Source organism: Accipiter gentilis, chromosome 17 (assembly GCF_929443795.1).
Source record: "Accipiter gentilis chromosome 17, bAccGen1.1, whole genome shotgun sequence".
NCBI classification, from domain to species: Eukaryota; Metazoa; Chordata; class Aves; order Accipitriformes; family Accipitridae; genus Astur; species Astur gentilis.
This window is the reverse complement of record NC_064896.1, coordinates 6292900-6317788: the sequence shown is the minus strand read 5'-3', so window position 1 is coordinate 6317788 and position 24889 is coordinate 6292900.

The following is a 24889-nucleotide window of genomic DNA, read 5'->3' as shown; positions in this document are numbered from 1 at the left end:
CTGCCAGTCACCTTCTACAAGCATGGGCAAAAGACCTCAGTGCTCTGCTGTTCTCAGGACAGCATCTCATGAAGCGATGGCTGGATTCACTCTTCTCTATTTCAGAAATGGGTCCTTCTGGATGACAGATACAGGTTTTGAGCGACATAGGATGGACTGAATATTGGCAGGGCTAGGAGACTAAACACGAAGCAAATGGAAAGGACCTGAAGGCATCAGCAGTGGGGTTAAGTGACATTTGCTTATGGCTGTAACAGTACCCAAGGGAAGGCAACTGCACAGCTGTGTTAGAATAAGGACAGCTGGAAAAACAGATGCTGTGTGTTCTTCGTCCAGTATAAAAAGAGGCTAAGATTGACCCTAAATAAAATGGAAGGTAGGGCTCTGGATAAAAACAAGCTGTGTTTTCCACAGGGGAAAAAAGCCTAACTAGGAGGATGAGTCAGTCCAATGAATGAGTCACAGAAAGGGAATAACAATTATATAAATTCCCAGTGACATATGGCACTGTTAGACTTAGACTAAAGCTGCAATGTCCAGACCTAGTTTGGGCTTCCTGACTTTTGGTGTTTCTAAACCTTCAGACTGGTATAGCCAGGAGGAAATACCAGGCACAGAGGTCAAAGAACGTGGTAGCAGATGGAAGCAAACCCATAGGGTAGGCACAGTCTGTCAACATTTCACAGCTAGGATCAGGGGCAAATGGACTCAGTTGAATCTCTATTTTTAATTCTCTATTGAATCTCTCTATTTTGATAAGAATCGCATTTTCAAGCAAAACAGACATTTCCCTGAAACATTTCTGGTCCTGAAAAAAAGAATTATTATACTTTTCTTTCACTACTCTGAACCTCTTTTTTTTAGTAGAAAAACTGGTTTGAAACAGTAAAATCCATTTTCCCCCTCCAACAAACCAAAACCTTTCTGCCACATACTGTTTCCAGTTTCCAAAAACAGGGACAGGGCTGGGGCTGAAGGAACAAATAGAGAAAACCAACCAACCAACAAACCAACAAACAAAAGACCACTCTGGTAATATGACATGTACAGGATCTAGCTTCTGCCTCTCAGACACTCTGGGGCTTTATTTTCCTCTCATGTGCAGATGTAAATCAGACACATTCCACTGAAGATGGTGGAGTTGCTCTGATAAGAAAATTATGTAAGATTGTAGCAGAATCACATATTTTCTAGTTAAAACAAATCAGTTAGACTTAGGGTGGTTTTTGCAATTCAACCACTTTTCTCCCTCCAGGTCCTTACAATAACCAAAACTCTGGTTAGCCCTTACAGCTTGGATAAACAGCTGAACTAAGGTCTCCAAAGATAAAAAGCAGAAGGAAGCTTCAACAAAAAAATAATTTCATCTTCAGAAAAAAATGCATGAGAAAACTCAGAAACTAAGAGAAAATTCCACGTTCTTCTGGTGCAGATTACATATGGTGGCAGTGATGGGGTTGACAGGCTTTAGGGGCATTCTGTCCTGGGCGGGACAAAAAATCATCAGAACTGCACTTTGCAATATGGATGCTGTGGGAGGCTCAACACAGAGCCATGCTTTGCTGACAAGTTACCTACTGTCATGATTTTTTCACACTAGACAGAATATCAGAGAACTTTATCTTCTTTCACACTCTCCCTCCTTGCACTCATGTATGCAACATTTTTACTAACTCACTGTATTTTCTTTTCATTTGCAGCTGAAAGCAGAAATCAGTTTTGTAGTCCCATGGAACTCTTCAAATTCCCACCCAAATTATTCTAGAGTTGATCTCCTAACCCAGAGGGGCTCTGCTGGCAATATTACCATCGAACTTCATTTATATTCCCACTGAGTTCAGCAATAAAGTTCCCCCATCTGAATGACTGAGGTCAGCATACAACACTACCTTGCTGAGAGAGTCCATTCCCAATCGGCTTTGTGAGTAGTTACCAAGTTAGCTGTCATGCTGTTATGAAGCCACTCTCGTTTGGATCCTCTCATTTGCCTGCTGAAGTATAACAAATTATTTTTCTCTTCCTCTTTCTTTTTTCCAAATTATACACAATTGCTGAAAGCTAAGCAATGGCTTTTGTGTGAATGTGCAATTTAAGTGGGATCCCTGGTACTAGTTATTATTCTGTTACAGTAACGGTCATACCTTGAAAAGCCAAAGGAAAGCAACAGAGCATAAAAGAGAAGCTCAATGAAGCAGAAAAGGTTTGATATGATATTCAAAGCTCATGTTCTGTTCAGCGGACAAGGTGGGAGACTATCATATCCAAATATCAACGCTAATATACCCTCCTTATGCAGATCTGGAAATCCAACTCCTAAATATTATTTTCTTCTTTCTGAGCCATGAAAACCCAGATTGTGCATTAAGCACCAATGGCTTCTTTCATCAGATATTAACCACAAGGACTACACAAGGTCATTTGATGAAGAAAGGAGAAATGGGTGTTGGGATTCATAGGCCGTGACTCTGCTATATCACACTCAGCATTGTCATAGGATATGGAGCTCCCACAGGCTAAGATTAAACAAGAGGGGCTCATCTGAGCCTCTGCTGAGGGCCAAAGGAAGGAGACATTTCTTCTGAAAGGGATTTAGAGCATTCAAAATTAGTTCCTGATTGGTCTTAGCCTGTAGAAGTGACCATGCCTCTCCCTACTGACTATAGATACAGGCTTGTATTTGACCTTTACACTGAAAACTTGCAGGGGAAAACCAAAAACATGAGCAACAGGTCTTCTGGCAACATCTGTCAACAAGTTTTCTCCTCCTTCTGAAACGCAGATTAACTCTTTCTTTGCTCATCCTCTTTTCAAGCATGTAACTGCAGGCTACTTCTGGCAACACCTTCTGTCCCTTGGTGGTTGTATCTCACAGAGATACAACAGAGATCTGGCCTTTTGTACCTACGGGTTGTGCTGTTTGTTGTTCTAGAATCAACTTTATCAATCTGTTGTAGTCTTCACCTTCTGTATTTCTCTTCTTTGAGGACACTGAATAGTTTCGCATTTAGCCAGGCTGATGTCTTTGACATCCTTCCTTCCTTTTGGAATAATTTGCACTTATACCTGTAATATAATGTCTTTAAAGAAATGACAGCTTTCTGGATTATTTTTTTTCTCCCTTAGTCTTGTGTCTCATGAGCTCCTACCCTCCAGTTATCAGGGTGTATTGATGCCTGTCATCTTGAAGTCCACTGTGGGTATACTCTGTTATCCTGCCAAAGAGTCGTGAACTTTCACAGTCCTTGGATGCTCTTACCCAGATTGCCTTCCCCCTTCCTGTTCTTGACAAATTGCTCCCTCTTGGTTAGTCAGAGCTGCAAAAGCCACCTGCATAACTCCTGTTTAAAGACCCTATTATCAACACATTTTAAGAAGTTGCTGGACAGTTTGTGTCTGGCTATATTTTGCTAATCATCCTTAACCTGTTTCCTGGGATTGACGTCACTCCTCTTTTCATTACACAGAAACTTTCAGTTAAGTTTAGCCCCATGTGTCTCAAGTGCCACAGACACGTGGCACAGCAGCTCCTCCTTCCCCAGGCCTGAGCAATCCTGTATTAATTATTTTTGTATTAATATGGCAGATAGTGGAATTGTTCCACCCAATGTCCCTTATGCCAAATTTGTCATAATTTAGAGCACTGAGTCTTCCCTTCGACAGATTTCTTGGTCAAATCTCTGATAATTTTAATGAATTGCTATCAAACAGATAAAGAAAACGTTTGGCAATTTTTAATCACATGGCTTAATACAAACCAGTATCATCCACAGATATTACAATGATAAGGACAGCATGAAAATGCATATGAAATTAAATGGCTGGGCATTTATCCACATAATGAAACTACTAAGAATTGCCACTGATGGGACCTAAACCCCTTTTTAAAAGAACTTGTGGAATGGCTATAGCCTTTCATTCCTCAGAAATACAGAATCAAAACTATTAGGATTCAGGAGGTAAGTTTCTAGGCGGAAGGTTGCTCATGGACTATATCTCCTGCACTGTTTCTTCTGTCCTTCCCTGAAACATCTGGAACCAGCCAGCAGAGAAGACCTTGGACTGACAAGTTCAAGGTCTCAGTACCTGAAATCTTGCAGTGCTGTGGCTTACTTCCACAAGTGTGCATGCAAATTTGAGTCACAGAGTACTTAAAACATTATTTCAGCCACATCTTCTTGTTACCTATTTCTTACAGGGAAATTTAAACTTCATTATTCAGTCCTGGTTGAGATATTGATAAATGTATGTATTAATTTACTATTTGAGCAGTGTATTTTTTTTTTAGTTAATTACATAGCAACTTAATTTATCTTTTGCCAATTTGTTTTCCCTCAATAAATGATCTGCCAGCAATACGTTATTTTTAATTAGCCTACAGCAAGTGTGTCTATGAATGTAAATCAAATGCTTATTTGAGCCATTAATTGAAAAGGAGAGATCATTGGAATTCATATTGTGTTATTCTTGGGGGTTTTTAGTTTTCTTATTCTGAAAGGATTTTGATAAAACAGTGCCTACAGCAAAGAATTGACAACACACTCTGATTATCAGAAAGAAACAGAAGTGTACAAAAAAAGACATAGCTACTTTTTTTTTTAGCAGATAATAAAGGCCAGGTACATAAACCAAAAAGAGAACTATAGCTGAAAATTTCATTTCTTGGTAATTGGAAAAACAGAACCCATCTCTCTCCACCTCTTCTCTCATCCTTATATATTTTATATATATTTATTATTTTTTTTTTTTTAATTTTTTTTTACATTTAGGGAACAGTCGTTCTGGATATATTTACATGAGGAGGTGCAGAAAACCAAGACACTCCTATTGAAGAGTGTTCAGCCCAGTGGAGAAATGAGACAATATTCAGGAATTAAGTATGGGGACTGGTAGCTTTTTGCTGCACGCAGGGTTTTGTACCTGCTGGAGCAAACATCTGGATCACTGTCCCAGACTATATTCCACCTACGCCTGTACCTCTCTTCTTGGGTTTTTCTCCAAGGCACATATTCACCCCTACGGGTAGGATGGCATTTTCCTTAGTCTTTTATCACTACAGCAAAATCCTCTCTAGTGCTTGACCATCTCCTTCTTTAGTTTAACAGAAGAACTCTGTTCCATCTACTTCTTATTCTACAGTTTTAATTCAGATTGCAGGAGCATCGAATCCTGAAAAATATATGCAGTGTCATTTTGTTTTATTTCCTCCATGGTTAATTACAGCAAGTTTTTCAGGCTTTAGATGTCACCTTAAACAAAACTATTGCTGATCACATTTCAGTCAAAGAGGTGTTTGGGGTTTTTATTGCATTTTATAATCACACGATTCCCTCTATTTCAAGCAAAGCATCAATGGCCCATCTGGCACAAAAACAATAGTTCAAAAGAAAACCATTGTCTTACAATAATGAAGCAGGAAGCATTTTTAACCTTGATGTTCTGGGGTGTGTGAGTACTTCTCCATGACAAGAACACTTATGGGAAAACCTCTTGGTAGTTCAGACTTTCTGAGGCATTTTGTACAATGGTCTCCCAAAGGGACGTTATCTTCATAATTATCTTCATTACTGTTTCTTTGTGCCATGTGTCACCCTATTGCACTACTCCACCTACAGTGTCCTTGATTGTGTTGTGGCTGCATGACAAAAAGTGTCAGGTACACTTAATTTAGTGGAGGGTTCACTTAATGGTGGTTCCTAATGAAATCTGAAGGAATCATTGTTTCTGAAACAATACATCTTGCTGTACTGAGATGAGGGTGTACTACAGCAGCATTTTATCACCCGTTTCTTTCTGCAGTGTTACTGTGACTTTTGCAAAATGGAAAGCCGTTGTGATCATCAGTGATTTGATTTCAGACTTACTGTCACTGAATGGACAGAGGTTCTTAATTTCAAAGGGCAGCAGGATTAGGGCCTGAGAAGCAAGTAATTAAAAATATTAGAAGAAACACTTAATGAAAATGTCATAGAAGTGAAAGACCTGGAGAAGAACTGATCAAGTTCATCTAGGAAGTTTCATTTCCCAGAACAGGAGTACTCTTTGCCATTTTTATGTCATGTGTTCCTATGAGATCAGCATCCCCTGAGTCCTGACTGCATCATCTGTCAAGACAGCAGTTCCTATTCAATTGCTAATGGCTCACTTCGCAACTACTTCTCACCCCCAGTGAGTGCTCTAACACACATTTAGTTCTGCTGAAGTCAAGAGCTCACCAATAAGATAAGAAGTCTTCACAGTCTTGGCATGACTCATAGTTAGATGCCTATAGATGCAGATTAAATAGTCAGTAAAAGCTCTCTGCTACTTTCAGGACCTAAATCCCACAATCAAGCACTAGCAAAGTGCTTAAAGCCCCCATTCAGATGCTGCCTAATCCAGTTTCCTCTGTCAGCCAGGTGAAGCACAGCAGAGATGGCTTTGGAGGTGTACCTGCTCTGACATGGGTCCTCCTCCCCTTAGAGATACCTCCTCTTACATGGTGTGCCTCCTTCCGAAAGGGCACCTCCAGCTGGATCTCCAACAATGTCTCCTTGCACAGATCCCCCCCCATTTCTCCATTTTCTCCTCTCACGTCTCTTAATGTGTCTCCATCTCTTCACTGTCTCATCCTACGTGTCCTCTCACTTCTTCACATATCTCCTTTTGTGTCTCTCCCCCAGGGGCTGCCACTCTTTCCTAAATATTTTTGCCAAGGCACCATGTGCTCCTGTGCCAGGCTGAAGTTATGGCATGCAATGGGTTGGTTTAAGCTGTTTCAGAGCTGGCTGGAATTGCCTGTGACGGGCACTGGCCCAATGGGAGGGATACACAGTAGAAGGACGGCTTCCTGGGTCGCTGTGGGAGTTTGCGTGAGTCTCCCTGCTTAGCAGCCGTGGTGCTGCAGGAGCCCTGCAGCCACTATTTAGGAACTATGAGGATTTTACCAGCAGAAATGTAGTGCCAATAGCAAAAATACTGAGATCCAGAACAACTCCCCAAGAGCCCTGCACTTAAAAGTTGTATGGTCATGGTACTAAAGCAGGTGAAGTAGGGGTTGAAGGCAGGTGTCATTCTGGGCTTGGGCTGCTGTATCCAAAGTGATGCTCTGTGCCAGGAGGGCACAGAGAGACCAAGGGTTCTGCACTGCACTGTGCTGTGTGGCACACAAGCACTTTGGTATCTGAAGAATTCTGGTGTTTCATGGCTTAGGCATGTGCAGAGCAATGATTTTGAGAATTTAAACTTTGTACTGAGGTACCTGCATAGCTGTGAAAGAGGAATTAAAACACAGGTATTTAGACCTGCTTAGAACTTTCAACAATCCAAGTAGGTGTTTGCCTGAATCTTGCACTGCTTATGTGGCTTTCAAGCTATTGCATTGTCCAGAAGAAGCTTAAAATTTTTTTGAAGACTGGACTGAAGTGATCAGGTCTAGGATTTCCATAGGAATAGAAGAGTTTGGCGCTCAGCTGCCTCTGATCAGCAGCTGTATCCCAAAATCCAAATCATCTAATTTGACAAAACTCAGTGAACAGAATGTACTGTTAATCCCCTACCCCAAGTCCCTCCTAAAATTGCATTTATTTGGTGCATTGGCTCTTAACTTTGAGACAGAGAGGCAATAGAAGATAGAAAAGAGGAGGAATACTGTCACATAGCAAATGGGCTTTTATCTGTCAGTCAGTCCCACTTCTGTGTGGAGACTCTCAGATGTGGAGAAATCAGTTGATGCTGGTGGCAATCACCAATGAAAAACTCAGCCAAGTCTTTGGGTTTTTTGGAAGATGTGTCTTCAAGGCATTAATGGAAACATCTCTGAATAGAAATGACATAGGCAAGAGCAACTTGAGGTAAGCAAAGGGGCAGGTTCCTACTAGGGATATAAGAAAATATTGCCCCTTTAAGTGCAAGGTGAATGATAGTTTGGAAATCGCTATTCTTTGTCTGCAAGTAAAATTTAAAAAAATAAATAAATCTGATTAAAGTTTAATTTTAAGAATGCCCTCTGTTTTCAAATTCTTGATTGAATTACCCTTTAAAAATTAAATTGTAATCCTTTAGCAGTTATTGATTCAGAAGGAAGAAAATGCCAATAGTACCATTCTGGCCTGAAACGCTGCCCATCAAATTGACATAATGCTTTCAATTTGCCTAAATAACTCATTGGATCTGACTTACTCTCATGGCTGGCTTTTCCAGCATTCAGTATCCACTTAGTAAGGCAGAAAGAAAGATGTAGGGGGCCTCATCCTCAGTCGTGCACAGTGACAGATGTACCACTTTGGCACAGAACAATTCCTTGACATCCCTGGCTATGGAGACACCCTCTCTTAGCAACTGACAACAGGCATAAAGGCCTCCTTATGGCACTGCTCTGAGCCCTTGGGGTCAGGGGTGGCCCAGAAATCCTTCTGGATAGGTCTGTGATCTTTGAATATCCTTTGTTGAAAGGTGGCTGTAGAGGGCATAGGAAAAAAGTTTGCCCTAGTGCAGCCCTGGAGCTGTGGAGAACATGCATGTGCCAAGCCGTACAACAGCACAGAGAAGGCTTCTGATTTCGTTTGGGCTTCTTACCAATCCACCTAGCTCTCACATCTGAGACCTGAATGACTAAGAATCAGACTCCAAACATTCCTCTCTGTTTCACACTTGCTAAATTACACCTCCAGCAACAGTGAAGGCATCACAAAAGAAGAAATAAACCTTCCATTATGTTTTGCAGGAGTCTCAGCTCATTTTTGAGTTAAAATACCAACATGACAAAAAAGTCAGAATGAATAGAGCTACCAAGATATAAACATGGTCTGTATAATTCAGATTCCCCATGTGAACAAAAGGTTGCAGCTCTCGAATAGAGGCACTGTTGAGAAAGTACTTGAAAAAAGGGATGAAACAATTAATGCTTTTGATAGTTTGAATGTCCCACTATCTAAAAAACAAGCACCACTTTAATAGTGAAATAATTCAGTTTACTGAATCCAATTACATGTAATTGGCTTTTTCCCTTCCCCCCCCCCCCCTTTTTTTAATTGCTGTTGGAACCAGGGCTCTGATGCACTTCTGCTGGCTCTGCCAGATGTTTCTGTTATTGGTGTTGCAAGGGCATGCTAAGGATCACAGGATTCAATTAACATCAGAGGTGCAGCCTTCAGCCTGAACGGCCACAGACACATCAGCTACTTGTACCTTTGTAGCCCTGGATAAAAAAGTGCTTATGAAACCCAGCCAAAAAAACACTTATGAAAGTTCCCAAAGAGGAAAGTATCAGTTACACTTTCCTTTTCTTCTTTGGGTGAGCAAGCCTCTTTGGTTTGGTATGATGCTCATGTTCTGGGACATGCGGTTTTTAATCCACGTCACAGAGAAATGTGCTGTGGCAGCCAAAGGCACTGGAGGCTGGGTGCGTCTAACAAGCTTTATGCGACCTTGCTGGTAACATTTGCTTGCTTTCCCAGGACCTGTGCTCAGCAGGATTGTGTCTTTCTTCCTGGAAGCTTTCCAGTCCAATCATCCCTAGGACTCCAAATCCTTGCTGTAGCAGAACTACCAGTTTGCCTCAGACATCATCAGCAGATGCACAGCTTGTGCTTATAGGTTCTTTGGAAATGTTCCACCCCCTGCTGCTGACTGGCATTGGTACTGTAAGGATAAACCAGTTTGCCCCCCAAAAACTAGGGTAAACACTTTGGCTTTTTGAGCGCATTACCCCCTCAGAGCTCCAGGTATCTTGCAGACGCCCTGCTGCTAGCTCTGGTGATGGTTTCTTTCATGCACATCACCTCACTTCAAAAACAAGCAGGCAAGGAGGGCATACTCATTGCTAACTAGACTGCTTTCTGGGAGATACTGAGGTGGGGCCTCCTGGCCATGTAAGAGAAACAGGTCAGAAGACACATGAACTGCAGCTCTTCTGGGACATTGCAGAAGCATTTTCAAGATGACTGGTTGCCTTTTTTATTAAAAAACTGCTCTCCAATTTTTACAGTAAAACTTTTTTTTTTTTAATTGAAACAAGGAAGAAATATTTGAAAACTGTTTTCTTAATAAGATGACCATGTTGATGAAAAAATGTCCCCCTGGCTTATTCATCTGCAACTCTCCCCTCCATGCTCATTCTTTACTGCATGACATTTGAACAAACCCCTGTTGAATGAATTGTAGCTGGATGGGAGGAAGGCAGTGTGCTGGAAATGCTGGGTGCTGTTATTAGTGTAGCAGTGATTGACAAGGCGTTTCATGCAAGCGGATGTAGCTGGCGAAGTATTGTCAGATGCCCAGGGATGAAAGGTGCTCCAAGCATGCAGAGTGCTGCTCTGAATTAGCATCAGCATCTAGCAGCCAGGGCACAATGCTGTGTGTTGAGTCACAAAATACTAACTTTATGGCTAGACAAACAACATGGTACAGGAAAGCATGTGCTGGAGGATGGGACAGGTGCTGCATTGCTTTTTCAAACAAATGAAATCCCTCTCCCCTGCTCTTCCCTATACTTAGACTGTTTTCCCCTCCTTGTTTTGCAAATTCCGAATGCTGCATGCTACTGTCACCCCGGGCTCATTACAACTTCAAGTATGCAATGGGAAATTTGATTTAATTAGCCACTAATAGAGGGTTAAGGAATTTAGCCCAGGAACTGGTGCGTCCATGCAGTCATGAAGGGTAGCTAATCTGTATTCACTGAACTGACTTTGTGCCTGAATTTCTCAACAATCTGAGCTCAGGGGATATGGAGGGGTGGGAATAACAACAATTTACAGCCCTGTCCCTCCCAAGAGATGGCATCTTTTGCACTGTGCCCAGCAAAAAACACTGCCACATCACTTGGCTGGTCTTCTATGTCTTGCTGTTGGATGCAGAAGGAAAGGGAGAAGGGGCTCCTCCTAACAGAAAGATCCTTAATCCATTGCCCTGTCCACAGAGGGGCTTGCTAACACAGCTCTGCATCTCCTGCCCTGGGGCAGGACCTCCCTATCTGCTCACAGCTGAAAGGTGGGGAGGAGTGGGACCTCCTTGGAACATTTAGAGACGTTTCTCCATCTGAGAAAGGGGGATCTCCACTGGGCAGTCCCAGGAGAAGATAACCCTTCGTCCCTTGCCTTGGGGACTGGCAGGTGGCTATGGAGTAAATGCAGGCATTCTGTTTTCAAGGCTTGTGATTCAGTGCTGCTCTTTGGAAGTATAAGAAATATGAAGGGAAAAAGATGAGCTGAATCTCTTCAATCCCCTGAAAGAATTGAGCTTCAGTTCAGTTTGAGCATGCAGGGAAGAGTTTGGGTCATTTCCTGTTTAAGTCCAATGGGGTCATCCACTTCTGATCTTTAAGATTTGAGAAGAAATGTAGAACATTGTGAAACAGTTGGGAATCCAACTCAAAGCTACTCCATTAGTTTTTAAGACAGATGCTTTGCAGAATGAGTGCTAGGCATGGGGTTAGAAGCTATAAATACAGTGTGCAAGACCTCCAGGCTGTTTTGCAGTTGAAGGTAGTGTTGCTTTTGTACTAGCTGCAAAGAATTCCTCCAAACTTATATTCAAAGAAAAAAGTTCCTTTCTTACCTGGGCTGTTAAGAACATTCTTTTCTCAGAACATTTCTTTGACATTGTCCATGTCAGGTGATTTATCCCATGCCCTGTGTTATGGCTCTGTATTGCCCTTTGCGCTACCTCTTTTCTCCTGGTCACGCCCACTTTAAATAGGATTTTGTACATGATTAGTGAGAAGCTGCTAAGATGAATGCTGACAGCTTTCCATGTTTATTTCTCTGAAGCGTTAATTCAGTTCAGGTCTCTGAAAAGACGGCAGATGCAACTTCTTCCCACTATATTGGTTCTGCAAGTTTTATCTATTACTGTTTGATGGTTTCATCCATAATTTTATTTCAAAGGAATTGCTTTTAACAATTTGGGAATGTCCATGCAGTCAAGGAAAAATCTGTCTGTCGTTTCCTTCTCTGCATTGCTGTGCCTTCCAGAGTCTCACAGAAAGTCAGTGTGACTCCAGACAAAGAAAGAAGTGCCTTGAGTTTGAAAACGTTACTTAGGCTCTAGGAAGTTCTTTGACAGGCTTTGGCTGGCATTATCTGGACACAACTGTCATGTTCTGTGGAGTCTGATATTACACAGTCCTGACCAGTCTGAAACACCAAGATCTCTTGGCTCAGAGTGATTCCTGAACACCATGAAGGCAATGAACTTGCCTGGGGCTGTACCTTTTGCGGGAGCCAGGCCCTTTTCTTCTACTCTCTGTTTCCTATCTTTAAGCCAATTATCTATGCAGTGATGTTGTGTCTTATCCCACAGCTGCTGAATTTCCCTAAAAGCATTTTACAGGACACCTTGCCAGGAGCCTTCTAGTGATCCATGCAGACCGCAGCACATGGATGGATCTTCCCTACATGACTGTTGATCTCTGAACTGGGCCACAGTTCCCTTTACAAAGCCACTGTGACTGTCCTGCAAGGCTTTCCAGATCTTCCCTTGCCCTGTTCTTTATCCCATTTCATACTGATTTGCCTGCTGCAACCCTCAGGGTCCCCAACGTGTAGACCCCACTCTAGACATGTATGCAAGCGTCCTTCTTAGTGCAGACATTTTGCCACCCAGCAAAGGTAACAAGCAATGAGGGAACAGGAACTGTAAGCAGCAACTTTCAATGCTCACTGGCCTTTCAGCTACTGCTCTCTGGGCTAAGCTCCACAGGCCCAGAACTCCACAGACTACTCTGAAGGGGTTTTCAGGAAGGTAACTAGGAAGATTATCCTACTGGCAGCAAGCTTAGATCCACTGGTCAGCGGCCTGTAGCTGTACTTGGAAGGTGTCAGAGATCCACAAAACAAAGAACTCTAAAGATCACTGAAGAGGAGTAATTTTCCCTCCCATGAACTGGAATGTTTCTTCCTCTTCAGTTTGTTTTTTTTAAAGCCGTATTTCTCAAAGGTGCCTTTCATGCAGTAACACCCTTTTCAAGATATGACACTGGATCTCATTGTCTTTTGAAGTCTTCAAGGTGGAGATTATTATGCCACAGTGTATAAATGCAGATAGTATCCGGCACTAAACAGCTTTGATCATGGCTGGGCCTTCGTATACTACCATGCAATGACAATTATAATAATAGTATAGCATATGCAGTTAGAATCTGTTCTGATCCAGAATCTGGATTTGGCTGCTCATCCACAGCTCCTCAGGACAGGTCAGAGCTGACCTGAGCCATGTGTGTTCACAGAGATGCTTAGGAAGCAAGAAGGCTGAACATTCCTGGGTTTGTATGGTAATACCCACAGCAGAGAGCAGCTGGGTAGCCACCACGGACTGCCTGCCCACAGAGCAGCACACCTCAGTCGACTCATTATTCATCCAGAATATTTATACTGCAGTCTGGCACACCCGCTGCTGGGGAGATGAATTGCCATAAGTCATCTCAGCCAAAAGAAAACAATTAAAGGAAACTGGAAAAGGCAGCATTATTTTTTCTATTTTTTTTTTTTTTTGCTTTGCGTCTTGCAGTTTCCCAGAGGAGGATGGAGAGTGCTACGAGCTCTGCAGAGCCCTGGGTGGCAGCAGAGCCCTGCAGCTTCCCAGGGCAGATTCAGCACTTGGTGCTTTCTGCAGCACTGTGCAAGTGGCATGGCTCAGTTATCCGGTTTGTAGACAGTACTGATTGCTCATTCAGGCAAATTATATGAAACTAGGGAAAGTGGCTTACTGGGTGACTCAGTATAAACCACTTCAAAACATTTTGCTGGTGTCTGTTCACTCCTATGTGATGACTAGCCTATACCAGAAATGGGGCTGGCCAGAAAACAGATTTTCTGACCCCTTAAAAAGTCTCCTCTTTCCCCTCCAAAATAGGGAAACTAACCCTCCCCCCCTCCCCCCCCAATAATGCACTCTTCTGAGAAGTTCCAGGAAACTGAATATGGAAGGGCAAAACTAATTTCAGATCAGCCCTTTTTTTTTGTTGTTTTCAGAAGTTAAATTTCAGTTGTGAACACCTTTATCTGAAAATATGTGAAGTGAGGCAATTTCCAGACCCAACTAGACAAAGCCCCGAGTAACACAGTCTCAGCTGAATGCCTCTGAGCGGGAGATGGGAGCAGATGACCTCCTGAGATCCCTTCCCACCTGGATTATCCCTTCCTTCCATAATGATGACGTTTTGACATGACCTCAAAGGTGGCACCATTTTCTGTGAGCAAATGACACAGCATTTTCTGCAATTTGGGTCCCACATAAGAGGCACCCAAACCACCTAAGTGCTTTTAATGTCTTCAGATTTTAGTTTTTCCGCCTGTACATCTTCTGTCCCCCTGAAGTAATCTGCAGAGTTTACATTGCTTGTCATCCCAACGCAGCACTCTGCACCTGAATTATGAGAGCATGCGTGCTTCCCCTGCTTTCAAACTATCTTGTCTAGACTAAGCCCATTTAACCTCTTTCTCTTAACTGGCTCTGTCAGGAAAACGCTCACCCTTCCAACCCTTCTGTTGATCATTAGTACCAGAAGCAACAGCAAAAACCAAAAAAAACCAACAACATAAAAGCCCAGAGGCCTTCAGAAGCAGCACCCTGCTTCCTCCAGCTTGTGTTTGTGAAATGGCAGCTAAACGTCCTCCCGGGCATCCCCTCCACCGACCACGGCTGAGGGACGGTCAGCCGGCGAGCCCGGGCAGCGCCTGGCACACAGCGGCCGCTCTGTGTGTGAGGAGGCGCCCAACTGCCCCGGACCGGTTGGAACCGGTTCCGGCCGCCCCTGGGCCGTCTGAGGGGAGGTGGGCGCGGGGAGGCGCCAGGAGGGGGCTGTGGGGAGCCGCCGCTGAGGAGGGACAGGGACGCCAGTGGGGGACACCCTACCGCAGCCTGGGGGTGACCCACGCCGGGGCAAGGACACCCCTGGGGGACACCCGACCGCAGCCTGGGACACATACACACACACGGGAGCACGTGTGTGTGTGTGTCCCCCCCCCCCCCCTCCGAGGGACCACCGCCTGCAGGAACACACGCTGGAGCCGGGACACCCCTGAGCGGTGCGGGGCTGCTGAGAAAACACGGTAAGCGCCCAAAGCGGCGGAAAAAAACCCCGTAACGTGCACGACCCGCCCCCCGAGCGGTTCTCGGCCCCGTGAAGGCAGAGTCGCAGGGGGAGGAGGGACTGGAAGGCGGGAGGCGAGCTCCGTGAGTGAAGCTGAGTCTGGGGAGGGGAGGAAAGGTGCTCCCCTAAGCGCTTAATTATCTCCGTTCTCTTCTTCGTAACACGAATCAGCCATCAGAATTCGGTGCTAATTGGCAATAGATTAGATTAACTAAAAATTCCTCCAGTTGAGACTGTTCTGCTAGTGACACCTCATTAACCTGGCCACTCCGTTACTATGTTAAGGGGAATTTGTTTTATTTTTCCAATGAATTAACTGTATCACCGCGGGAAGGTCATTTCCTCAGCTGGACATGAGAACTCCACTGACCTTCGTATAACGATGGTAATTTGCACTCCCTGAGGCGACGACATGATGTTTGCATGGGATGTAAGATAAGTTACCAGGGACAGCAAGAAAACGTACGTAGATGGTGAGCTAGGTGATGGTACAGGTAGGAATGGCTGTAAGCATCAAGCATGTTTTGTGGAGTTTTCCATTAAGACAGCTGTCAGTGTCTCCAGGACCATGCTCCTTGCTGTCATGTTTTCATCCAGAGCAACTGACTAGCTGCTCTTGCAATGAAGTTGCAACCAACTGTTGTCCTGAGGTGACGTAAGTGAAGCAAAGATGCTTCTGTGCGAAGCAGCAGGGGAAGAATGGGGACAGAGGATATTCATTGCACTGAAAATAGCAGAAATCTGGGCTTTCTTTGAAGAGTAGCACTTGTGCAAGTATGAACACCATAGTCTGCAACTTCATGCCAGTCTAATGGGGGAATACACCACTGGGCATGTGGTTATTGTCTGACCTGGTCGAGTGTTACTTCTGCCGAGTCCTCTGCTTGAGGAGGGACACTGCTGCAATCCAGCTGAGGGCCACTAGATGGTTCCCAACAGCCGTGGAAACTCAGGCCATGGCCTCCCTTGGGTGGGCATCCACCTGAAGGGTGCTGCTGGGCAGGGGCAACAGGTAGGAATGTCCAAAGAGGCCAGTGGAGACTTGATGTGTAAAACAAAAAGAGAAGCTGGAAATCCTCGGTGGCTCTGTGGGACCTCCTTTTTGAAGTTTTTTCTAATTTATCTGAAACTGCTTCTTGTGGAGCTGTTTGGAACCAAAGTCTGGAAAACGCCTTCCAAAGATGTCACTAAATGACATGCATATTATTGGTTTCTTACATGGAGAAAGGGCAGAATAGCATTTCTCATCTTTCCCTTCATGCCCATAGCATCTCATTTCTGAAACAAAAGGGATCTTGCTGTCTGCTTAGCCAGGGCCTGCAGTGAGTGTAGGGTGTGCTGTGCCAGATAGAGGAGACTGGTGGAGAAGTGAGGGCTGAGACCTAACTTCTGGGTTTGAACTCCTGCCTTTGGCATCAATGTCCTGTTTGACCTTGGTAGTGTCACTAAGTTTCTCAGTGCCTCAGTTCCCTGCTCTGTGATGGGAACATGCAGGGGTAGTTCTACTGCCTTTTACGTGGTGGTGATCTCAACAAGCAGGTACATACACTTCTCCTGCTGTAGCTGTTTTGCTGGGCTTGGTACTGGTAATTGATGGGAGGGAGTAAAGAAAAAGGAGCCAAACTCTCCTTTGTGGTACACAAATTGAAATACAGTGCATTTTGTTTAAATATAGGAAGAACTTTATTTACTGTGAGGGTAGGCAAGCACTGGAACAGGCTGCCCAGGTCAGTTGTGGAGCTAGTGTGGGTGCACATGCAGGCATCCTTGCAGGTTTTCAGAAGCTGACTGGACAGGACCCTGAGCAACCTGCTGTAATTGATCCTGCTTTGAGCAGGGTGGTTGAACTAGATCATCTCCAGAGCTTCCTTCCAACCTCAGCTGTTCTGTGATGCTGTGATTCATCCCTGCAAGTCTGGCTTCAGGGCAAGAGAAATAACTCAGAAAGTCTTTTCTGAGGTGACCCTCAGTAAAGGTCTGGTAGGATCTGTCCTCTTTGGAAGAACCTCTCTGTGAGGAGGTGCAGCTAATGCACACAGGAGGGGGTGTGCCATGTGGTAGGTGGTTGGGGAGAGTGGGTGTATAACACAGACAGAGCGTCATCAGTACCCACTGTGTGAAGTGGGGGCTCTGAGCAGAGCCAGTTACCCTCCGTGGCCAATATCCTGTTTTTTGTGGGAGTCTATGGCCATAAGGCTTCGTTTGCACAGAGCTGTCATTCCAGACAGAAGCTTTTTGTTGGGGTAAATCTGAAAGTCTCAGTGTTCAGTGCAAAAGTGCTGTCCCTACTAGGCAGTCTGTCATATTGTCCATGGCTCGGGGTGGCTGGGCCTCTGCTCCTTTCAGCCTTGAAATCTGCCTGTGTATGAGATCCTGCCCCATCTCTGTCCTCTCATCCTTGCTCCTGAAACATCTGTGTTACTGTGTGCTCTGCAGGGATATTTGGGATCCCATGTCAATCCAACTCACTTGGTTTGTTTACACTGAGCAAGATATTGGAGCTCACTCCCTGAGTCACCTTCCGTGGGCAGAGGAAATGTGAGCACTGAAACATCAATGCTGGAGACTGAAGTCACATATGGCCTTAAGTAAGAGGTGTAAATAGCCTTTCTTCCCACTCCTTGTGTCAACAGCAACAGAAACCAAGACTCCCACTCTCTGGAAGAATTAAAACCCTCTCAAAACCTCAGGCCTGTGCCTCTCACTCTGATTGTGTATGTTTCTAAGCCCTCTCGGTGTTCTGGCATTGCCTTTGCCATTTTGCCAAGATGCTGACTGTAGACCCCTCTATTTTGCCCTGGAAAGCAGGGCCAAAAGCACAGCCCCTGTGTGCCAGGTCCTGAACAAACAGATGATATGTACCTCTGTGTGCAGTCAGAAGTTTGGCTGCAGCATTTGTAGTACTTAAGCTCACTTTTATTCAGGGTATGAATAGCCATGTGGCTATAGCAGCCTCTCTGAGCCACCTGAGGTCCTGGGATGAACTGGGATCAGTAGCAATGGGAGATCCATGATGAAGCAGGCCCCTTGCTGTTGGCTTGTGAATTAAAGCTAGATTAACAGTAAAGGTAACCTAAAAGTAGATTAAAGGTAGTTTGGGTAGATGTGTGCTTCTGCCACAGTGACCACAGAGCAAGGTTATCCCTGGCTCAAGAAAAAAAGGATGTTTCTTGCAATGGTCTTTTCCTCCATTCATTCTCTGCCCTCTTTCAGTCCTCTTCTCCCCCTTGCTATCTCTGATGACCTCTGTCCTCCACATTTCTCCATTTTGGATGATATTTCTCAGATGCAGGACTGACCCCAAAGCCTTTTTCCAGGGTAATCAGGTCAGCAGAGAAAAGCATTCCATAAACTTGTCCCCAGATCCCCTAGTTCTGCTTTTCCTTTCTCAGTGCAGCTTCCCTGCATCCCTGACCTGAGGTTGATGTGCAGTCTGATACGGATTCATACTGGGAAGAGCCCCATCTGCTTTTACTGTTAAGTCTGAATGGAAAAGAGTTGTGTTCACTGCTTGTTTAATTATGCCTGAATAAGAAATCTCCTTGGGACCATTTCATGAAGGACACTTTACAAATGTTTTGTATTATTATTGTAATAATTTAGTGGGAGTTAAACATGCATGGAGAGAAGAATAGACCTGAGCACTGCCGGCTTGCAGGTTTTGGAGAGTTGCCAGTTGCTGCCATGGAAAATGAAGAGGGCATGTTGCCCTCCAGAGCTGTAGTTTCACCTAGCGTGGGGCCTTTGCTGAGTCTCAGTGATGCTGATGGTTTAGTTTGGGATGCTCTTCACTGCAAACCACAGCCCAGGTATCCCAGGACAGTGCCAATGCACACTGCCATTTCCAATTTGGGGAGTGACAGAGGCGACTTGCAGTTTGCTTCCCATTAGGGGAAGTCATGATGCCAATGTTCAAGTGGGTGCTTGGGTTCCCCTTGCATCAGAAATGTCACCATTAGCAAGAGGAGTGTGAATAGTTACTCAAGTCTGTCAACTCATTGCAGCAGCATTCAGCAATCACTTTTATTTATCATTTTGAATGGTGGTGGGGCTACCTGGAGATCCCCACAGAGGGCTAATAAATGCAAAATACCATTAGCAGGTGTTTAGAAATCGGGAAAACATAGAGACTGAGAAAATACCCTCAGCTGAAAAAGTGTGGAGACTGGGAGGTTAGTAGGGGAGGCATCATATCTGCTTGCCCCACTCTTGCTCTCTCCTTTTTAAGGGTAAAGTTAAAGAGAGGGTGCTCAGTGAGATGAACCCTTGGTCTGAACCAGTACTACCGTTTCTGTGGTATTCTGTTACCTGCCACTGGGGAACATGGCATTTACCAAAGGTGGCTGAGAAACTGCCGATAAAACAAGTTCTCGTAAGAAAATAACTGTCTTGTGGTGATGGTTTTTATGTAGGTGAGATTTCTTGATGGGGCAGGGTGGGATGTTTTAAGTTGTTGTCCAAGAGTGCATGGTCAAACACCCTTAAACTGTTGTAGTGTTCAAAGAAGAAAAGTCTGTGTGATCCACTATCAAATAGGTATCACATCAACACCCTCCCTGACCTGCGCTTGGGTCTCATCGTGAGGGTCTTTCCTGGCCCGTGGCACCCAAGGGAGCTGCATGTAAGTGGGGAAATGAACTGTCTTCACAGACAATCCAAGCAGAATGACCTTAGGGACAATGTAATTTGTGGCATGAAAAATGGATATTTTGCATTTAGTGTTAGTTCTTGTGAAAGGAAAGAAAACGTTTTTACACTCTCAAAGCTTTTATTTAATGTAGATTGAAAAATTTCTTTCAGTACTGTGTGTTTTTCCCTCTCAAAATTTTCTAAAGTAAACATGAAGGCAATGTCTAAGTAAAAATGCAGTAGAAAATGGGAAATGTTTATTTCCAAGGTTTCCCTAAATGTTCTTGTATTTTTTTCTTGAATAAACAACCTAGTAAGCATTGTGAAATACACCCGGGTCACCAGGTGCTTCATCTGATTCACGATAAGGCTGCAGCTATAAATAATGTTAACAGCAATAGTAACTTGATCAGTAAAGCTTGAAAGCAGTGTTAAGATATCAAATAAAAGAATGAATTGAACTGAATTAGCATGTGCGTGAGGTTCCATGAAAGAGTCATGTCAGCATTTTGTCCTGTGGCTGTAGAGGAAAGAAAAATTTTGAGATTTCTGTTAGTTCTGTTCTGTTAGGGAACAGAGAGCTGGACTGGGACTGAGGCAAGAACATTTTCTTCGAAGCATTCTGCTGCTTTTCTGCAAAGTATTTCTAAGAGCATCCCCTGAAACGCCTGGATTCCTGCTACAGATTAAAAGTACATGGAGATGGAGGATAAAAGGGGTGTTAGCAATTAGCTCTGGTGATAAGTTTAGCTGCTAGAAAAGTTGGACTAGCGAAGAAGAACTATTAATTGAAATCCCCAGTTAATATAGAACTGTCAATAATGAATGCATAATGGAGAAAGTCCATTTAATTTTTAATTATTGCCAGCCCCTTCCAAACAAATACAGTGTGTTAAATCTCCCTGTCACCTTCACCCATGCAAAGGGTGTTTGATGGAAGTCTTCATTAACCCCAGGTCTGCTCACGGCATCCTGCCAGGCCATTAGCTGGTTAGTTACAATAGCAATGACTGGCACTTGGCAAGGAAAAGCCCAGGCAGCTGTTGCCATGTCCAGAACGTGGCAGGAATTAACTCTGTGGGATCATTGCAGGAAAAGGCTGAAATCCTTTGGCTGAGCTCTCTGACATGGTGGGGTCTTGAGCTCCTCATGGGTCTGATATGGATTGGGGTCTTTGGGGGCTAATGTAGTAGACAATCCTGATCAAGTCACAATTCCCAGATGAAATCACTGTTGGTTCGGGGGTCCCCTCTGTAGGATGACCTGCAGGGCAGTCATGGTAGGTCAGCCAAATAAGTGAAAGCACAATTTGTCTTCTATAAATTGAAGAGTATGGATATGCATATTTTCAGGCTTGAGTAATGGGGTGTGGGTTGAATGAACTTCCTCAATCTTGAATGAGAGCGTTCACACAGGGGCCCGACCAAATTTGAACGTATGCTAGGAGGTCTCTGCATGGACCACATTTAATGATCCCATCTAGCGTTTAACCAGGAATCTTCTAGTGGAAGCCAACTTGGGAAGAAACTCCCGTGGACTTTTGGTGAATTGTAGCTGGCATGGGATTTCCATCTCCTCCAAAGCACAACATCTCCAGCCAGCCAGAGCTTACTGGCCACGTTAACCCAGACAGAATAATCGTGATAATGACCAGCACTGTGGGAGACTGAATTCTGTTTTTCTGGTCATATAAATCAGAACTGATTCTCCCAAGTTTGGTAGTATTAGCAATGTGAAACTAATGGAAGCTGGGTCAAGATCAGTCTGTGGTTCTCCACTGAAAGTGTGAATAGAGGCAAGTACGGAGTCCTGACTTTACAGGAGCACTGACTCAGAGAGAGTTGGCAGAACTTTATGCTTGGGATGGGTGTAGGGAAGGGTTTATAGCTCTGAAAAGTCACCTTCTCTTAATGCTTGTCCCAAATGCGTCCCAACATTTACTATTTTTAGAGTCTTGCTCTCAAATGAGTTTGCCTAGGGACAGCCTTCTGGGGATTCAATTAAACTCTAGAATAAAATAAACACTATCCCTTAGCAAGGGCTTGCATGCTAAGCAGAGTCATTATTTGAACAAAGTAGGGCTGTAAGTTTCAGTGTTTAAATGTCCTCTATTTTGATCAGCTAGGGGTCAGAGACAAGTGAAGATGGGAAAACCCTGTTCATTAACTCAGCTCATCTACTCCCGTAGCCTTTCCACTACCACTCTGAAGTGATCAAAACACCTTAAGGGCATTTCCTTTGGAAACTTATACATTTTAGTGACTGAGTTTGAATTCACTGAAGCAGCTCCCATTCTTTTTCAGATTATAAACTAACTATGTTTGTATGGGCAATGCAGTGACACAGAGACCTGGGCTGCCGTGCTGTTTGTCTGTTGAGTGACCTTAGGTAAGCTTTGTTTTTCCTCTAATTAAATACTTGCTTGGTGCATTGTGATCCAACAGTCATCCCATAGGCCAAGTCTCTTCGATGCTTCCATCCAGATATGCATTTTTATCCTGGAGAAGGGAAGTGGTTGTCTCAGCATGTGTGGAGATATTGGGTGACTTACTGCAATAGAGCAATACTCCAAAAGCAGAGGAATCCCAAAATTCACATCTCACCCCAGAGATACTGTTTGGAGCACCAGATTTAGACTTTGAGGAGAAAGAAATTCCCTAAGATGTGTTTGACAGTGTCCAGTGCAGTGCAGCTGCAGCTTATGTAAAGTCTCCTTAAAATCTTATCAGAAATTCTGATCTGGTGCAATTTCTGGATGATTCAGATTCACCTGAAGCTGGGTGTGCAGCTGATCAGTAGATACTAATATAGGCCAAACACAACTGTCACTCTTTGAAGACTTCTACTAGCAGTCTAAACCAGAGTGCAACTTGCAAGTCATATGGAGTCAGCCTTCTGCTCTGCACTTGGAGACTCCACCTGGGTATTGTGTCCAGTTTGGGGCACTGAACTTCAAGAGTGATGGAAACCAAATAACTAAGAAAACTGCAGAGGAGACTGATAAAATGATCAAGAGGTCTGGAAAACTGTGGCTGACAGGGTAGAGAGAAATAATTGGATTGTGTAGCTTACAGAAGAGAAAACTAAGTGATAATATTCTTAACACACAAAAGACGGGTGCAAGAAGGGGAATGATGCCTTCTTCACATCTGCTGCAGCTAAGAAATCACAGGCACAGTCTGTTACAAGGAAGATCCAAGTGAAACATAAAGCAAACTTTTGTGGAAGAGGCGATAAAAGCCCTGGAAAAAGGAGGACGAGTGAGTGAGTGAAGTCTGCAAGTTAAACAAATATCTGGCAGGAGTGGTGTGCAGAGCTTATGCTGTCCTGGGACAGGAGGATTAACTTAGTAACACAAATAATTTCCATTTTTCACTGACCCCAACTACACAAGTGCACATTAAAACATTCACAAACATACACAGATGGCTGTACACATGCATGCAAACAGTGCCTTTGCACTTTTCCCAAATATATGCATACAAATGGTTTTAGAAAATAGGGATCTGTCATTAGATATCTCCCTGTCAGGTTTTTCTAGGTGACTTGGCCTCATTAATTGTAATACTTATTGTAATAGTGTAACTGTCTTAGATTTTCTCAGAAGCCAATTCATACTATGCAGTCAAGCAGCAGCCTTAGCAGCTCTCTTTTGTTGAGATGCTACTTTTTATTTATATCTCTCAGTCTAAAAGAAGCTAAAATAAAAATTGCCAGGATTTTTTAATCCAGCTTTGCTGTCTGCTGCTGCTGCAACTACACAAAACCTTGGGTGCGTCCATTCGTCCAGCTGACAGCTAATCCTTTTCTCCTCACTGTTGAAGCAAAAGCGGCTTAGGAAGGTTTGGAGTTGGAGAGGAAGCATCAGTGTTTGAAGGAGATGTCCCCAAAATGCAGTCGTACAGAGGACCTGTGGACTTCGCTCTATTCTTGGGCAGAGAAAACTGCCCTGTTTTTCACTGTCGTCAGTTAAAATCAGTGTTTTCCATGGACCTGTGAGTTTTGGAAAAAGCTACACTGGCAGGATTTCTTGGGTCTGGGTCCAGTCTGTACAAACCAAGCTCTTGAGCTTAGATTGTCTAAGCAGTTGCTATTTCAGCTTGTTATTTCAAAGCACTATCCTGTTATAGCTTGGGAAAGCCGGACCCTATATCCCTAAATACTTCTTTATTGTCCTTGGAGAAAAGAGACAGGGCAGGTCAGAGTGTGATTTTAACATTTGGACAGGAATGGGACTGAGCGGGTACTGAGTCTGTCCTCGTGGATTTTCTATGTGTCAATATTGGTCATCTCTTCCATTCCCCTCTTTCTTTGCCATGTGCTCATCTTTGTTCATGAAGACAAGTATATTCCTTTTTCATAGAAACTTTAGTAAGTTCTGAATGCACCCCGCTTCTAGCATGGGTTGGTTTATGAAATTGCAGCATTTTCTGCAGGATTTAAAGGTCCTTTCCTCTCCTAACACTGTTGGGGTTTTGTTTAGTTTTTTTTCTTATAATTACTGTACTCCAGAAGTGCCTGAGCAGATGCAGGGGTGGGTGGAAAGGGTGATGCATTGGTGCTGGCAGCTTGCAGTGCTTTGCTGGGGATAACTGCAGGGATCTTGTTTCAGGAAGGCTGTTCCGGAGTAGTGTCAGTGCACTTGGTGATTAAATCCAACACACGCTGGAATCAAGTGCCCATTCAAGGTTACAACTGATTGAATAAGAACAGAATTTAGCTTGCAGGCTTTTGTTTTGGTCATCCTATTACTTTAATTCCTGTTCCCAATTTTAGGGCTCACTGAGATACGAGAGCACTGTGCTGACTGGAAGTTGGACTGGCCCTATAGTAATTTTTTCTGGTTCACATTTTTTCTGTTTTCTAGAGGTCTGAGTGACACAGCATGCCTTGAACACGTTGTGTATAGAAATAAAGCCAATACTAAATAATAGATCACCTTTTTTCCCACTTCTCTTGCATTATTAATTTTTTGTGGCACACAAATTGTTAGCAGTTTCCCTTTTAAACCAAGAATTTTGGAACCCCTCATGGATAAATTCAAGGGGTACATCATGGCCTTGTGTCAGTGCTGATGCAATTAAAGGTAAGATTCCCAGCAGGGTGGAGAGCGAAGCAAGTTGGAAAGTGGAGAGGAGCTGACAGCCCAGCAGCCTGTCACACCTTCAGTGAGATTTTGCATTCCCGTCT